The 19,136-nt window shown below is 42.5% G+C and overlaps 1 protein-coding gene and 1 pseudogene across 1 annotated transcript in view; one reads left to right on the top strand and one right to left on the bottom strand.

Moving 5' to 3' along the window:
- Positions 1-3,276, top strand: part of LOC143622303 (transcription factor TCP20 pseudogene) — a 3,812-nt pseudogene extending 536 nt beyond the window's left edge.
- The window catches only part of LOC143622254 (GRAS family protein RAM1-like), a 97,518-nt gene that overhangs the window by 40,136 nt on the left and 38,246 nt on the right, over positions 1-19,136 (bottom strand). The gene's annotated exons all lie outside the window — the stretch shown is intronic.

Genomic DNA, 19,136 nt, shown 5'->3' with positions numbered 1-19,136 from the left:
AACCTCCGACCAAGAAACAACAGTTGGCACCCAAACGCACTTCCAACAAAGACAGGCACACCAAAGTCGAAGGCCGAGGTCGTAGAATCCGTATGCCGGCTCTCTGCGCCGCCAGAATCTTTCAACTCACTAGAGAACTAGGTAACAAATCCGATGGTGAAACAATTCAATGGCTGTTACAGCAAGCCGAGCCGTCCATCATAGCCGCCACTGGCTCCGGTACCATCCCGGCTTCAGTATTAGCCGCCACTGGTGCAACCTCACACGGGGTCTCCATATCCGCAGGTAACACCAGTGGCGGCAGTTGTAGGACCACTTGGCCAATGGTTACACCTACTGGTATATGGACAAGTGGTCCTACACCTGCATCTGGATTCGGGTTCCAGTCTTCGCGCGCTGGTCCATCGGGCGTTGAAAGCTCGAGTTACTTGCAAAAGATTGCGTTTCCCGGGTTTGATTTGCCAGGGTCTAATATGGGTCAGATGAGTTTTACTTCAATATTGGGTAGTCATAATAATAATAATAATAATAATATTAGTAGTAATAATAGTAATAATAATAATAATCAGCATCAACAGCTTCCTGGGTTGGAGCTTGGGTTATCTCAAGATGGTCAATTAGGGGTTTTGAATCAACAGGCTTTGAATCAGATTTACCAGATGGGTCAGGCTAGAATGCATCATCAGCAACAGCAGCAGCAGCAGGATTCAAATGATAATTCTCAAGGGTCAGAGGGACAGTAGAATGTTTATTAATGTTAAATAAATGGTTATATGAATTATGATGCCACCGGAAGCTAAAGGTTAGCACTTTGGGGTTACTTGCTTTATGTATTGCTGTTGTATAATTTGGTAAAAAGAAAGTGATGGATGATGATGAAGTTGGGTCTGTTTACAGGTGCTTCGGGTTCGGGGTTTGTGTTACTGTAAAGAAGATATTTTTTTATAGTTGCCTGTAATATGATTTTGCAGGACCATGCTAGTTTGGATTTGGATTTGGGTTGGAATCATGACATTTTGTTGTTTGTTTGCAGATGTATGTCTGTCTGTCTATTACACTATACATTATTGCCGTATTTTGCAAAATTTTAGTGGTTCTAAACCGTCTTCCTTAATCTATAACTGATCTTCATGCCTGATTGGGATTCTGGTTATTGTAACATCCGACCTATAATACTAACCAATATTGTATGCTGAGCTCTGATGGATTTGTTTTTTGGTTGCTTCAGTGGAAACTTCTTATGATTAGCGCTAATTCTAGAATTACTCTCACCCAAAGCATACTTAACTCTGGACATTTCTTCTCGTGCATAGTTGATGCATCCAAAACGTGTTGGTGGTATTTGCGGTTGGACTTTTCTTATGAGGTCAACATCATTCGCGTCTGCTACTGATGTGGATTCGCCTAGTGTGTTACCGTTATATTTTCAAAACCTGTTCTTGAGATGACTCGTGTAAGTGTTTGCATGATTAATTAGTTATTGGAGCAGGTTAGATGATGTCTAGCATAGCATGTTGTGATAGTTATGACTTGTGAGTGGAACTTTTCCACTTTTATCCCTTTTTTTTAAGAGCTGGGTCGCTAAGTGGTGGTCCAAGAATTGCATACAGAATCAGGCAGGTTTTTTGTAACTCAAAAATAAATATCTTGGATTTGAAACCTGCAAGTTGTTGATAGGTGATTGTATATTATATAGTTTTAAAAAGATGTAGGTTGTCATTTTATCACTTCTAAGAGAACCCATATATGTTAATTAGGTCTTATTCCAGTGCCTAAAAGACATCTATATATTATCCTTAATTATTTCTTTATTGCCTAGATTAGAATTTGGGGTATTTCAAATAATACTTTATGTTATATATTGTAAATGGTCTTTAAAAAAGTAAGATGGCAAATATCATTTGAATACACAAAAAGTAAATGCAAATTAAATTCATACACGCAAAATAATTTGAGTGGTTGTAACTTGTAAGATAAGAAATAAGCAATCAATTTTGATTTAGGTGTGGTGAAAAGTTAAAAGGATATCTTGGTAAAAATTCTAATTGGTTTAGATTACAGAGACAAAATTACATATTATATTTTGAAGTTCAACTTTATAAACTAGCACTTCATGAGTTCATGGTGGGTAACTGGGTATTGCTTGAATTTTGGCTTCCTCATGTTGATTTAAAGTTGGGCTTCCTAAATCCAATATATCATGGGGAGGCTAAAAATTTCACCTCATGAAATGTGGTTCATTAAGTCCACCTATTGATTAACTTGATTATATGGTTCAAAGGACCCAAAAGGAACAATGCATGTTTTGATTCATTCTGTGTGAGTTTTGCTTGACCCTCTCCAACATTTATACCTTGTTTACATTAGGCTGTTTTGTCCTTGGTTTTGTTTGTATTGTGGGAAGACATGCCATGATATGGATCAAACAGGTGAGGATCCACATATTCAATATGTTAATATCCTTGATAAAGTCATTACAATTCTCTCCCTTGTGTAAGGTTCCACCTTTGGTTCTTATGTGTTTAAAAATAATAGCATTGTTTGGTAGATTGTATAGAATATTATAAATGTAAATAGTGTGTAATTTTAGCTAGGTTGTTTAAATTCATATCATATTTAAATGTGTTCTTGATAGTTCCACTCATTGTGTCACTCTATAGAATTATGTCATCAGTAACGTTAACGTAAAGATCGAACATCGACTCCATAGAGACTTATAGTAGTTATCCAGAAGGTTAGTATCGTCATCTAAAATGACACAAGATTGCTATGATAATATATGACAACATCCACCGCCCACAACTATAAACTTGTTCGTTTTATCCACTGGCTCACTGTGATTATACTTTGTGTTGTCTCCAATGGCTCACTGAGACGAGAACTTTGCACGATGTCACCCATCCTGATACTATTTATATTGAACACACTTAAATGAGCAACTCGAATAGAATCCGTTATAAATATGTTTCACATTCGATGTGAGATTCTCCTAAAATGTTTACATCTTTTAGAGCCACACACTTTGAAAGAATATCACATCCATTGTTCATAAACCTTTGAAAACAAAGAAGGCAAACTTGAACCCAAGATAAGACATCACCAAAAATAACAACCAAAGACAGCCTCTACTAATGGAAAAAATCATGAAATATACTGTGAGAGAAAAGTTACAAGCAATGAACATGTGAAAACCCATAATAATATAAGATGATTCATACTCCACTATGTGTGATAGAAAATAACTAAACAACAAAACCACTTGATAGTGTGTATTTTAAATCGATTTGACATAGCTAGTAGTAGACAGCCATGACCTATAAATTAACATACGAAAATAGTAGCGGGAAATTCCTCAAATAGTCATTTTTAATCGACATTTTTCAAATTTAGTCTTAATTTTGAAATTTTCTCAAAATAGTCAATTTTTTACTGTTGGATCCGACATAAAAAGAGCCGTTCCGACGGATTAGTTTGGCCACTAAAATCTCGTCACATGTCATATTGTCTGGTCGACGCAAAACGAAGTTTTCCGTCGTCCGACGTAATTTTTTTTGTCTTCCGACGTAATTTTTTCCATCTTCATCTTCTACGTCTCAAACCGTAAAACCTCCATAACCAACCTCCATCTTTCTTATTTCTTCACATAAGCAAGCAAATCTTTAGAGTAAATCGCTTAGTTTTTCGAGGAGAACACAATCATAGTATTTATTTTCCACGAATCACATTTGTTTTTGAGAAACCCGCGCAAGAAAGCGACGAACCCATGAGTTCAATTTAGAGAAATTCAATGGAAGATTAATCTGTCGGATCCGATGGTAACAAGATTTAAACTGTCGGACCCAACCGTTTTTTTTATACCGCTCCTTCACCAATGCGTCGAAAAACTCCCAATCCTTCGGGTCAGAATTGGTTTACGTCGGATCCGACTGAATTTCTTGGCCATTTTAAGAATTCTTTCAAAACTATGGTGATGGAGGCCCAAGTATTGAAGAACGTGCCATTATATATTTGGACATGATCGTGCCTCCAAAGGTGGCCCACGAAAATGGGCATAACTTGGCCAACGAAGCTCCATTTCAAGCCCATTACCAGTCAAATCGAATCTTGAGACGAGGAGCACATTGTGGCAAACGCCTATGGCGGTTTGGCCCCTGTCCGAAGCTTAAAAACGCCTTCTAAATAAAGTTATGAGCCTTTTTGTAACATCACGTTTTCTCGTTTCGGTTAATTAAATAAAAGATGAGTTTGTATGAGTTGGGCTTGTGTTGGGTTAAGTAATATGGGTAATGGACTTGGGTTAATAAGGAAAGGAGGAAACGACCATGGGCTTAAGCCCATGACCCATGATATAAATACCATAATTACCATTAGTTAATTCATTCTCATCCATTCCATACCCAACCCAAAACACACACTTAAGCTCTTTCTCTCTTCCTCTCTTTCTCTAAACCGAAACCAAGAAGAAGAATCAATCCCGACCTGAGGTAATGATAGTATGATATTGTATGGAACCAAACCCGCTAGATTTAGTCGCGAAACGACGAGCCGACACCCTTAAACCGTTAAAGTCACGAGATCCGGGTGGAATCTGGTATAAACCAATCAAGAGATGAACTTAGAGGTCACCCTAGCTCAGCTATGGATCGAACGGGACGAAAAACGGTGAACAACGGTGGAAAATAACTGAGATCTCGCTTTTCCGGCGAGATCCCGGGTTTCCGGCGATGACGGCGCCGGAAAAGGTGTACGAGGTTAACGAATGTCAGAGAATGTTTCTGACATTCTCTGATCTAACCCTTGTTCGTTAGCGGAGACATAACGAATTAACAAGCAATTCGTTATGCCCATCCGTTAAGAAAAGATAACGAATTAGAAGCAGTTCGTTAAGCAATCCGTTAACAAAGAACTGAAGAATGAACCCTTAGTTCGTTATAGAAGCCAGTTCGTTATAAAAATCTAGTTCGTTATAGAAGCTAGTTCGTTATAAAAAGCCAGTTCGTTATAGAAGCCAGTTCGTCATAAAAAGCCAGTTCGTTATAAAGGACCATTCGTTAAGAAATAACGAAGGAGTTAATTCATTAAAGAACTGGATGACGAACTAGATAACGAACTAAAGTTTGAAATAATGACAGAAAGGTGTCTGGACTTTAGATAAAGTGGATTAATTACAAAGAAGTCCTCGAACTCTATGAGTTAGCAAATAAAATAATAATTAAGAATTCTAATGAAAAATGTGTTAAGACAGTTAATGGAAATAAAATTTTAATGAAAAATGTGCTCGACCCCAGCCAGGGGCTCTGCCCCTCGGACCCTGCTAGGGGCTGCTACCGCCCCTGGAACCTCGCTGCAAGAGACGCTGCCCCCGGACTCCCGTTCGTTGAGGGTTATAATTAAACTAGAAACACGATATGAGTAGTGATAGTTAATTGATACGTGTAATTGTTATACAATTAGTCGGGTACAACTAAAGAAAGGAATAACTATTAACGGTAAACGTAACCGAGCTCAGGTGTGTTTCTTGCCTCACTTTTTGTTATGTTTTCGGGGCTGTGTGCATACTCGATGTGATTAGTTAATACACCTACCTTAAGTGGTAAGTGTATGCCTTATATGATTTATGTATGAACGAATGCTTGGCGATGCATGAACGATCTTCGGATATTGCATGTACCGTCAAGGGATAGTTTAAAGATATGATTGATATATATATATATATATATATATATATATATATATATATATATATGATATATAAATGATGTACGTACGTATGGAAGGTATGGTTAGAAAGGGAACGGACCCTAATAATATCCGCAAATGTAGGGAACGGACCCTAATAATATCCGCAAATGTAGGGAACGGGCCCTAATATATCCGCGAATGTAGGGAACCGGCCCTAATAATATCCGCGAATGTAGGGAACGGACCCTAATAATATCCGCGAATGTAGGGAACGGACTCTAATAATATCTGCGAAAGTTATAGGATGAAGTATATGTATATATGTATGTATAAAAGGAAATAATGAAAGTACGAATGTATGAAGAAAGGTAAAGAACTATGTATGTATATTTACCTTCGGGCGCATATATAAGAATGTGTATGGATGTATTGTATGTTATATGATAAACTAGCTCACTTAGCGTAACTGACTTTTAGTATGCACGCAGGTGTGTAGGATGAGGCGGCTCGCTTAATGAGGACACATGGCATGGAATTGAAGATACTGGCATCATAAGGAAATGTTATGATGTTTTAAAGACTATGTTTATTTTTAAGTGACTATGAATGTTTGATAATACAAGATTTGAAAGTTATGTAATATATTATGGTTGAAGTTATTATATTCCACGAAAGTTTTAATTAATTCTGATATTTAGAACTGCATTTATGAGTAAAACCAACGTCCAAAGTGAGACACCGGTAACGGGGCCTTACACTTTTTATGTTTTTTCAGTAGTTTTTGCATTTATCTTTTTAGGTTTGTGTTTGGCCCATGGCCTTTTTTGGGCCCATTTCGTATTAGAAGCTCTATTTATATTCAGTTTATGTAATGTGAATAATCAGACTTGAATTTTGTTAAAAAGATTTTTCACTTCAGTTTCCCCCTTGACCTTTTGGTGAGATTTGGGAGTTTTGGGAAGTTCATCATGGGTATTCACAAAATCAACGTGTTAGATCTTCGTTATCGTTTTACCGTTGCATCACATGGTTATTTTTGAAAGACATAGTCGACATTGGCTATTTGGGGAATTTTCCCAACAATAATATGTAACATCTATAAAATTGTAGCTGCATACGAAAGAAACATTTTTCTAAACGGGGTGAAGTGTCTCTCAAACCATTAAGAATACAAGTAGTTTATTCATATGAATAAAATGACAACCAAATTAATTTGTTCATATATTTTTTAATTAGAGTAATGTCCTCGATCAGTTTTAAGTGATTATCGGGCGTGAGCTTATGCAAGTAAAACAACAAAACTCGTTTTTCTGAATTTCTTTTGAGCTAAAGGGGTATGGTGGGCCATTTCTATTTGGCGTGGGTTTGATTTGACCATTGAAGAAACACTAACCGGACCCCGGGCAGATTACGGGTAACCTGGGGGTTAGGTAGATGTTTCCCACGAGGGGTTAGACCCGGCAAAGATGGTTCTTCTGATAACCTGCAAAACAGACACCGTGAGCTTGTCACTGAGAAGGGGGGGGGTTCCTCCTTGTGACCACCCTCCGGCGTGAGAATCAGACTAGATTGCTCTTTTAATATAAATGTATATTAAGAGATTGCTAGAGCAGATATCAGGTATAATATGATAATAATGTGTTAAGATATGATGATCATACCATTTGGGGTATTTATAGCCGAATGTAGGTTTCCAAGGAGGTGTGGCCGGCTGAATAGTATTCCTGTTCTACCAACTGTGGCCTACGCACATGCCCTGCTGGTAGTTGGTGGGTAGGTAGCGGCTGATAGTGACCAGGCCTGCTGTGTACTATTCCTTTTCCACCAACTGCCGGCTATGCACGTGGTATGACAGGAGTTGGTGAGTAGGCAGCGGCTAATAGTGACATACAGTACAAGAGCATGCTGCTCGCCATACTGTTGTCAATAAGCTGTCGTATCTTTAGTCAGATCTTTTGCCCATACCTCGTCAGGTACAGTACAGAAGATCTTCCCGTATCGTACGGACTGGCTTATTTGGGCGGGAGTATTCCCCCTCCCGCCTTTGTGCGGGATTGTTCCCGGCTTTGCTCATTCCTTCAGGTGACACAGTGATTGAGAGCTAAGTGCCTTGTGCGTGTAGCCTTGCTGCGCGGGTGGCCTTCCCTGATGGCTTGTATCCGCAGCTGCGGGAACAGGCAGAGCACTTCACCATTGGGAGGCATTTCCTGTGGGAACAGCTTGCGTACTGCGCGTAAGGACGTCACGTCTCTGAGCATGGTTGGTCCTGCGGATCCAGTTGGTTTCTGCGCAGACGTCCCTCTTCAAGGTGAGTCTTGCGGGTCCAACTGGGCTCTGCTGGGACCTACCTCTTCAAGTCCCCCCAGTCCAATGTTCTTCTCATGAATGTTTAATAAAGTGAGGTGAACTTTTGGACTTAAGCAAAGGGTTTTGAAAAGGGTTTAGTTTTAAGGTTTTCCATGGGGAGTCTTCCCGCGGAAGTCCTTGTCACTTGCAGAAATTCCCGACTTTCCTGATCTTTGGGTATGATGCGGGTAGGTCTGTAACCTCCTCGCAAGTCAGGAGCGTTGAGTCCCACTTGTGTGGATTCTCCATGAGGTTTTGGTAGTTTTGAACATAGTGATCAATTATGTTAAAACCACCAATTCCATCCTGGAGCTTCAAACAATGTAGTTCTCGACGTTCCCGCTATGCGGGGATGTTATTCCCGTTTCCGCAAGCATTGCCCAGAAGATCCTTCTTGGTTTCAATTCCCTGCGGAGCGCTAGGTATGTGAAGGGTTTTGCCTTAACACTGTACCCGCGCTCGTCTTACGGTTACTTTACTTCCAAGGTATTCCTGGCGTCCATTCCCTGCGGGTGCTAGGTATGTGAAGGGTTTTGCCTTAACACTGTACCCGCACCCGTCTTATAGTTACTTGGTTGCCGAGGTATTCTTGGCTTCAATTCCCTGCGGGTGCTAGGTATGTGAAGGGTTTTGCCTTAACACTGTACCCGCATCCGTCTTATGGTTACTTGGTTGCCAAGGTATTCTTGGCTTCAATTCCCTGCGGGTGCTAGGTATGTGGAGGGTTTTGCCTTAATACTGTACCCGCGTCCGTCTTACGGTTACTTGGTTGCCAAGGTATTCTTGGCTTCAATTCCCTGCGGGTGCTAGGTATGTGAAGGGTTTTGCTTTAACACTGTACCCGCATCCGTCTTACGGTTACTTGGTTGCCAAGGTAAGGGGTATTTTCCCGCTTGCTTTTAAATCTTTTTGAATTTTTTTTTTTTTTTTTTTTTTTTTTGAAATTCGAAGAGTTGGTGAAAGGATAAGAACAGTCCAAACGTCTGAAACGTCGTGCGACGGTTTCTTCTGACTGTGTCAGGACGTGCAGGAAGTTATGGTGACGTGACAGTACATGGTCATTCCAGACGCTTTTTCAGGCGCGTGGGCGCGATTTTTCGGGCGCGTGGCCGCGAAATTGATGGTATGCGTCCTGTCAACAGCTGTTGCCAGCTTGCTTTTTGCCACGTGTCATAGTTTCATTGCACCTTCGATTTCTCTCTCTTCCGCATTAAATGCATCGCATTAATTGCGATTAGTATATAAAGGGGGAGAGGGTTCTTTGTAATCCACGCTTTCACTTCTCTTCATCCTCAAAACGATTTCCGGCGAATACTCATCTTTTCAGTCGAGCATTCCCTTGAAATCGTTTTCTTCTTTCATATCTGCAAGATGTCGTCTCGTGATCTCGAATCTACAGCCGATGACAAGAGTACTGCTGGCGAGTGCCAGTGTGCTCTGCCTGTCGATCTGTATCAGTACATCGTCAGGAAGTTCATGCTCGAGTCTCTCGAGCCTGAGTTTCCTGAACCCCATCAGACGGTGTACGATGCCCCCAGAGGCAAGATCGGGGTATATGCTGCATTCTTTGTTTATGGGAATCTTAGGTTCCCATTGACAAAGTTTGTTTACCGTGTCCTGGAGAGGCATGGTGTGCACCTGACCGAGGTGCACCCGATGGCGATTGCCAAGATTCGGCACTTCGAGTGGGTGTGTCGGATTCTGGGCATTGAGCCCTATGTTGACCGCCTGATGACCTTCTACTCTTGGAGGTGCATCCAGGGGTGGTATACATTGATAACCCGGATTAAGGGTTTGAAGATCTGCGCAACCGAGCGCAGTCTTCGCTCGTGGAAGTGGGAGTTCTTCTACATCTCCGCTCGCGCCATCCCCCTTGCCATGAAATTCAAGAACGGGCAAGCACTTCCCAGCCTTCACGCCTCCAACTACGAGGAGGCGGAATGGTTTTCGAAGATATCCCGAGTCCAATCTCCGGTTTACCGGTTTGCGGAGTCCGGAATGGTGATGCTGGGGATGAGCCGGGTGTGGAAGGAGGCGGATGCGCAAAAGATCCCAATCGTCCTTGAATACGGTTCGAACTCTGTTCCTTACGGTGTGCTCTGTTTCTTTTTGTTGATTTAGAATCTCTTCTAACTTTTTTCCTGTTTATTTCAGAGGGGAACGATTTGCAGTCGCTTCTGAACCCGCGGGAGGCTGACGGTCCCGCTCGGATGGGTACTCGCGCTCTAGACGAGAACGAGTTGCCCATCCTAGAACAAACGGCGGATCGGTTCGTGGAGGTCTACCCGCTAGGCCACGAGATCCTTAGCGCCAGGCGGCCAGGTAAGGCGCTATTCAACCCTCGACCCCTCAATGTTGAAACCTCTGCTGGAATTCCTCTAATCGTATGTTCTGATGAGGAATCCGCAGATGGTCCTCCGTTGGTGCGGAAGAAGAAGGCTGCCGGCGGGAAGGGGAAGGAGAAGGTGGCCTCCACTGCCGATCCGGTGCCTCGGTCTGATTCGGAGACCGAGAGCGAAGAGGTGGCGGGGAATCCCGGTGGTGATAAGACCACCGCTCCGGAGGCTGCGACTGTCACCTCCGGAGAGCCCAAGAAGACGACGGTGAGCGGCGCAAAGAGGCCGGCTCCATCGGGTTCGTCCCCGCCTCTCCGTACCTTTAGGCTCAAGAAAACCCGTAAGTACAAACTTCCTTTATCTTTAACTTCATAGTTTTCCATCATTAATACTTATCTTCTTTACGCAGGGGTGGATGTTGACGCATTCTAGGGTGGAGCGCAGAGGAGTACCTCTCCGCCAATGACGGTAGGCTTGGTCAGCCTACCTGAGGCGACGACCCAGGCGCCTGCGCCTGCTTCCGCTGGTTCAGTTGCTCACTCCTTTGAGCCGACTGTTCCAGCTGTGATGACGTCACCGCCGGCTGTGAGTGCCATTTTTACCGCATCTTTCACCGAGCCGGAGGTTACTTTTGCTGCGGATTCCGCAGCGGCGGCCGCGGCGGCCTTTACCATGCCTCATCCGTCATCGGCAACGACGGCCGATCCTTCAGGTATGCATGGGGCGTATCGCCAACCTCTGCCACCTTCCCATCTGCCTGACCTCTTGGATGGATTTCCCTTGGGTTCAGGTGATGGGTTCGGCGGCTATCGGCCTGTTATTGACCCTACAGGTGCGTAGGGTTCTTTTGGCCTATTTTATATTTTTCAATCATCTTTTCCTAACTGCTCTTTGTTTTTTGCAGTGTCGGATTCCAATGAAGTGTATGTTCCACGATGGAACATTCGCCGAGGAACAACCCTTCGCACCCCTGTGGAGTGCGTGGAGTGGGCTCGTCACGCTGCTCCTAGTGGTGCGTTGGGGGAAGCCATGGCTAGCTACCAGGAGGGTAGGCTAAGCAATGAGCTTCGGGTTCTCCTGGCCCGGATGCAGCCGCGCGTCGAGCTGCTTTGTCGTGAAAACGACAAGTTAAAAGCAGCTCGCCTTCAGGAAGTAGCTCAGGCGCGGGCTGTCCGGGAGGAGAATAGGAGGCTCTCCGCCGCGGCGGCGGAGAAGGAGAAGGCGTTCAAGGCCCTTGAAGTTGAGGTTCAGTCCCGTCTCGAGGCTCGCTCCAAGGCTGCCCAAGCTGTTAATGAACAGCTTCGGCTGGCTAAGGAAACTGCTAGGAACGCAACTGAAAGGGCCACCAAGGCTGAAGCTGTTGCTGAGCCTCTACGCCTGGAGAATGAAGAGCTTAAAGCCAAATTAGAGGCTCTCCAGCAGGCTCATGATGCCTTGGCGATGGAGGACGCGAAGAAGCTCCAAGAAATCCTGGACCAGAGGGGCATGCTTGACCATACTGAGCGGAAGCTAAAGGGCGTCGAAGAGGCTGCTGCAAAGGAAGTGTTGCTTGCCAACCTTAATAAAAGTGAAGCCGAACGCGCCTGTACCCAAGCTCAAGCCGCCCTCCAAGAAGCTCTGGTTGCCAAGGAATGGCTTCTTCGAGAAGCGTTGTCTCAGGTAAGCTTTTCATGTCTTTACGCTTTTCTTTGTAAATAGAAAAGGTTCTGATACTTGTATATTTTCTTTTGTAGGTTGTGCATCGAGTCTTCACTGAGATGTCTTATGACGATGCTATGAGCGCAGCCCTCAACGCTTCTCATGAGGATGGGGAAAAGGCCGGTTTCCTGCTTGGTCTAGGGTTCGTTGAGAAAGGCATCCCGCCTTCCAACTTCCCTTTATTTGATGTAGATACTGAAGCTGTATACGACCAAGCAGTGAATCAGTATGCCGCCTTCCCGCATCCGGTGGTGGAGAAGGTAAACGAAGTTGCTGCTGATGATGATGGGCTAGCTATCCTTAAAGCTTTCCTTGAACTGCCACGCTCTACTGATGGTGCTGGTCCAAGTGGAAGTGGCCCTGAAGCCTGATCCTGAAGATCCCTTCCCACTGCTAGGATAGATTTAGCTTGTATAGATTTATTTTCTTGTAGGCGGGTAATTACCCGGCCATTCTTGTAATGAATCATTGTGAAATATAAATCTTTGTGCGGGTAAGACCGCTATTTTCTCTGGATTCCTTGCTTTATAAACGTTATATGACTTGCATACTTAAGTTTAAATTAGCAATTTTCCAAGTGTTTAGAATAAGTCAACCTTTGAACGTGGTAGATAATAGGTTGAAGTTTTGCTTCCTCTTTCGTGATTGTGCGGGTAGGACCGTCACTTGCACTTAGTAGGATGGCTAAACTTTACCATCTGACCTGCGTGGAGGTTTTCCTTATCTTTCTTGAAATTTCTAAGTCTTTAGGATAAGTTAACCTTTGAACGTGGTAAATAATAGGTGTGAAGTTTTGCTTCCTCTTTCGTGATTGTGCGGGTAGGACCGTCACTTGCACTTAGTAGGATGGCTACACTTTACCTATATCTGACCTGCGTGTAGGTTTTCCTCATCCTTTTGTTAGAAATTTTCTTGAATAAGTTAACCGTTCGACGCGCGGTTGTCAATAGGTTAGCGTTCAGTTTAATCTAACATGATTCATGCGGATAGACCGGCACTTTCATTTAATGGGATGACTGAACTTTTCCCCTTCAACTGGCCTGCGTGAAGGTTTGCGTTTTTTGGGTTTATGCGGGTTTTGCCGCCTTCCCCATGCAACGACTTTTCACGTAATTATGCGGTGAAAACCGGCATATCCGTGTTGAATAAATTAACCGTTCGACGCGCGGTTGTTAATAGGTTAGTGTTCAGTTTCCTCTATCATGATTCATGCGGATAGACCGGCACTTTCATTTAGTGGGGTGACTGAACTTTACCCTTTAACTGACCTGCGTGAAGGTTTGTCATTTTTTGGGTTTATGCGGGTTTTGCCGCCTTCCCCATGCAACGACTTTCACACTTATGTATGCGGTGAAGACCGTCATCAGTGTTGATAGTTCATAAAGTATAAATGTAAAATCATCAGCGTCGATGTTCTAAGGAGAATCATTTCCATTAGAAGTGGCTCTTGGCCTTTTCTTTACAAATTTGGAATTGATCTACATGCAAACTGTGTAATTGAGCTCCCTTCCATGTTGTTGGGATGGGAGTGCCATCGAGCCGATACGCACCTGGTTCGGGATCTCGTTCTTTACGCAGCATGTAGTCTCCACATTGAAGCTGGAATTTTATTCGTGTTTTCCCCAGCTGGGGTTCTACACGCATCAGCCTGCTCAGCGTTTATTGCGCCACGAGGTGCGCGAGCGTCCCATCTCTGACGAATGCTTCGACCATGTCCTTTACATCTATTCATTCTTCGGTGTTGTGGCCTTTTGTCCTGTGAAAGTCACAGTACTTGCTCCGATCAGCATTGTGACGATGTTGGATTATTGGAGGCTTTGGCTATGGGAGCTCCTCAGTGGCGAATATCTCGGTGACGCTTTTGGTGAGTGGCGTCCATCTGGAGTTCTGGTTCGACCGTACGTTATCCCTTCCGCCTAACCGATGTTGCAAGCCGGATGAGGTGTCAAAGTTTACCCTTGACTGCCAAATGCCTAGCTTTCGCTTTTTGTTTAATCGGGCGGTAAGGACGTTGTCTTCCCTTGTTTTCTGGGTGTAGAGGTTTGTGCTCTGAGGGAGATCTCTACCCAGTTGCTTCTCCGTTTCCGCAAAGCGTTTTGCTGCTGTCATGATGGCATCCCATGTGGATAGCATGCCATCTTTACCCGTTAAGGTGCGGATGAGCTCTGGGTCGTTCGCGCCCTGGATGAAAGCAGCGCGAACAAGATCTTCGCTGATATTACCCAGACTAAGCTTCTTTGAGTTGAAGCGAGTGATGAAGTCTAGCAAAGATTCATCTTCCCCTCGAATGCATTTGAGGATTGTCCATTGTTCCTCGGTATACTTTCTTTGCTGGCTGAAGTGTTGGCTAAACTTCTGTTGGAAGTCTGCCCAGTCGTAGATGTGGTTGACCGGTAGACGATCGAACCACGCTCTAGCAGCCCCAACAAGCGTCATTTGGAACATGTAACACCACGTAGGTTCCGTCCAACTACTGACGGTTGCCCCTGCTATGAATCTGTTCAAATGATCATCTGGGTCAGATATACCATCATATGTGCCTATGTTGGACATTTGTTTGGCACTTTTTGGGGCAATTGCTTCCGCAATGTCCCTTGCAAATTTGGACGTTCCCGCATTTGCCACAGTTGGTCTGAATGTTTTGGAGAAGTCACGTGGATTTCCACCTGTATTTTTTGGTTTGAAGGCTTCTCCAAAACGCCTTCTCGGTTGGGAGTCCGTTTCCTTACGCTTCCCTTTTGCCCTATGGCGAGGGTTCGCGTCGGTGTCGGATTCCTCCGAGTCATCGTCCAAGTATTCTTCGAATTCGTCAGCCTGTTGGGCGGAACGCAAGCGTTCGTCCAACTCAGCTTGGAATTCCTTCTGTCGTGCCTCCGCCCATGCCTTAACTTCATCGAGTGTTTGGCGGGGGAGCCTTCGTTTCTCTAACTGGGTATCGGTGAATCCCAGTGAGCGATTATTTACTGCACTTGCCCCAGCTTGGGTAACTGGGGTAGTATTCGTAAAATTTACTTCACTTGCCCCGGCTTGGGTAACCGGGGTAGTGTTTGTAAAAACTGTGTAGCCGGTATTCCCCCCAGTAGCTGGGGTTGTGGTTACCGGAGTTTCTTTAACCATCTTTCCAGAAGTTTGAAAAAACTGGAGAAAAATGAAGTTCCAGCTTTATGCACGGATGGCGCCAATGAAGAAACACTAACCGGACCCCGGGCAGATTACGGGTAACCTGGGGGTTAGGTAGATGTTTCCCACGAGGGGTTAGACCCGGCAAAGATGGTTCTTCTGATAACCTGCAAAACAGACACCGTGAGCTTGTCACTGAGAAGGGGGGGTTCCTCCTTGTGACCACCCTCCGGCGTGAGAATCAGACTAGATTGCTCTTTTAATATAAATGTATATTAAGAGATTGCTAGAGCAGATATTAGGTATAATATGATAATAATGTGTTAAGATATGATGATCATACCATTTGGGGTATTTATAGCCGAAGGTAGGTTTCCAAGGAGGTGTGGCCGGCTGAATAGTATTCCTGTTCTACCAACTGTGGCCTACGCACGTGCCCTGCTGGTAGTTGGTGGGTAGGTAGCGGCTGATAGTGACCAGGCCTGCTGTGTACTATTCCTTTTCCACCAACTGCCGGCTATGCACGTGGTATGACAGGAGTTGGTGAGTAGGCAGCGGCTAATAGTGACATACAGTACAAGAGCATGCTGCTCGCCATACTGTTGTCAATAAGCTGTCGTATCTTTAGTCAGATCTTTTGCCCATACCTCGTCAGGTACAGTACAGAAGATCTTCCCGTATCGTACGGACTGGCTTATTTGGGCGGGAGTATTCCCCCTCCCGCCTTTGTGCGGGATTGTTCCCGGCTTTGCTCATTCCTTCAGGTGACACAGTGATTGAGAGCTAAGTGCCTTGTGCGTGTAGCCTTGCTGCGCGGGTGGCCTTCCCTGATGGCTTGTATCCGCAGCTGCGGGAACAGGCAGAGTACTTCACCATTGGGAGGCATTTCCTGCGGGAACAGCTTGCGTACTGCGCGTAAGGACGTCACGTCTCTGAGCATGGTTGGTCCTGCGGATCCAGTTGGTTTCTGCGCAGACGTCCCTCTTCAAGGTGAGTCTTGCGGGTCCAACTGGGCTCTGCTGGGACCTACCTCTTCAACCATTCTCAGTTCTTTTGAGCTTCTCTTTCAAGTCTCGGAGGAGCCCCATCCATGTACGGGAAGATCTCTATTGAAGGTGATTACCTACTCCTTTTTATGGTTTATTTGGAAACAAAAGAGCGCGATGGTGTTCGATCACCGGTCTATATTTGCCTAGTACATTGTTGACGAGATAAGAAGATGTTAATATGGATGGATAAAACTAGACCCAATCACAAGGATTTGGACTAGTCGGTTAGGGTTAATTCCCCATTGTTTAGTATTAACAACTGACTGACGAGTCGGGTTGTGTCGGTCGATTCAATGTACCTTTGTGGGTTTTTTTCTCTTTTTCCTTAAATTGTTTGTTGTTCACCCAACGTTCTGCTGGTGGCGCTTGCGCCTTTCAATATATTACTTCTTGTTGCCCGAAAGAAAAGTATATTTTTTATCTACGCATGTTTAGATTATATACATAAACCAACAATCACACTAATATGATTATTTTTTTTCTTCTAATTTCCAGAAAGATAACTGAGGAACAATAACCATTACCAGGGGCGGACCTACGCTTTGTGTCACACCCCAACCTAACGACAAAACATTCAGGGGCGCGGAAATATTTGTATCATATATCAAAAACACTAAATTAATAATAAGTGTCAATACCTAATTTATTTCATTCATATTAAAGTACACAGTATTTAAAACAAAATAAATTACAGCAACATTTAAACTTTTATAACTTAGCCTAAGGTATGATCTAAGTTCTCCACTTCAAATCATCTGAATTAACAACTTGCAATTTGTGTAAAAATAATTTGTTAACAACACATGTTGAGCGAGTAATTCACAGTTTTGTGTAAATATAATAATAATAATATTGAGAAACAAACAATTCCTTGTGTATGTGAATATCATTAGCTAATATAAACAAATATAAGTGTCTTTTCGATCTTGCCACTAGATTACGTGTCACACCCCAACCTACGACGAAAATGCCGGGGCGTGAACTGATTGTCGCGGCTCGCAAGGTTACTATCATGCAAATATTTTAAATTTAAATATCTATTTATTAAATTCAAATAAACACCATTATTCATTACAAAATCCAAAGTAAAAAAAACATCAATAAATCAAAATCATGAAAATTCATAGTCTCAATATAAATTCTTTTAGCATAAGTCCTTAAACAAACGTCTAAGTCCACATACTTCACATCAAATGATGAACTGCATATGAGTTGAAAATAATATAGTTTGTCAACACGATGTTGAGTGAGCAACACACCAGTTCAGTTGTACATACAATATATAACAAAATACGTAGCTGCAACGAGTCATATGAGCTTAACAAATCAACCAATGAGCAATTAAAATGAGATGTCGAAAAGCACAAGGCTATAACGACTAGCGTATGATCATACTATTTTCTGAGATTATGCTGGACCTCTCCGAATGCGGTTTCACAATGAGCACATAAACACATAACAAGTAAGGCATGAGATTAGTTAACACATAAGACAACAGTTGCAGTTTTGTGTATAGATAAATATGAAAATATACTAGGTTACGCATATGTCCCCCCAAAGTGATAAAACAAGTAAAATGGAGGGGAATGTGGTACTCACCTCAAAGATGAACGAAGATAATTAAGATAGTGAGAATGGGGAAACGAATCACACGCGGACGTTAAAGCCTAAGAGAATAAGGAATATACTTAAAATGAGGATCTTAAACACGATACGAGTTAAACGATAACCATTTAATATTATAATTTATTTAGGGATTTATTAATTTAAACTATTATTTCGATTTAAGAAAATATAAAATACTATTTTTAGTTTTATAAATAAAGTTACTTGATTTATATATATATTTATTAAAACGTTAGTTTTTAAGTTATAATCTTCTTTATATATATATATATATATATATATGAAAACGTGTCTTAAAAAAATATATATACATGAACGAAAACGAATATTAAAAGGTTGGTTTTTAGTGAAACAACCATGTTTAATCATTATTATTATTATTATTATTATTATTATTATTATTATTATTATTATAGTTATTGATTAAAAAGAATACAAATATAATGTTTAAAAAAAACGAGGTGTGGGAGGGTCAAACCTGTGACCTCCGCCCCCAAACACATAAGTGTTACCAGCAGCCATTTAAGGCGACGAGCAAACATAAACAGTTTCAAAAGTTAATATACATAAACTGTTTATCCCAAAATTTATTAAATAAACCCTAAATCCGATTTGATCAAATCTGTTACAATCAATCAAAACGAGTTTAGGGGTTTTGATCCCCTGAATTCACGATCCCAACCATGCCCTTAATTACCTTGAATGATGAACATAAGAGGGAGAATGAAGCAAAACAGGGCCAACGGTTACGAGGCTTTGAACGAGCAATTAACGAGTGAAATGGTTCAATTAAATAAGGGGTATTGTCGGTCACATTATAGGGAAAGTATCCATACGATTAATTGAAATAATCAACTCTTACGCGATCAATGGTTGTCAATGACTGTCGGTTAGGTTTTAAAAAGGAAAAACGAGTCAAAATGGTGTAGTTAATATAATTACACCGTCGGTGAGGCCGCGATTGACTATTTCAACGATTTCCTATATTAAAAACTTGATTACAAACGATTATTGACAGTTAATAGGTTGTTTGATTGATTCGGGTACAAGAAAACCCGTTAGACAAAGATATGGATTAACCAGTTAAGACGATGGGTTATAACATAAATACACTCAGGCCCTTGGAGTTTGAGATTGGGTATATATACGATCCAAACTTATACTTTGAGGGTAAACAACAAATATTAAATAATCAAGTAACCATAAATACACTCGATAAATGCGGATTTTATTCAAGAACGAGCCCGGACCCGTAAATGGGTCGGGTAACGGTTACAAA

Source organism: Bidens hawaiensis, unplaced genomic scaffold (genome assembly GCF_021521415.1).
Source record: "Bidens hawaiensis isolate Kalapana, Puna unplaced genomic scaffold, B.hawaiensis_p1.1 tig00003115_1, whole genome shotgun sequence".
Classification (NCBI taxonomy): domain Eukaryota; kingdom Viridiplantae; phylum Streptophyta; class Magnoliopsida; order Asterales; family Asteraceae; genus Bidens; species Bidens hawaiensis.
Note: the sequence above shows the minus strand (reverse complement) of the source record. Positions and strands in the feature narration are given on the sequence as shown.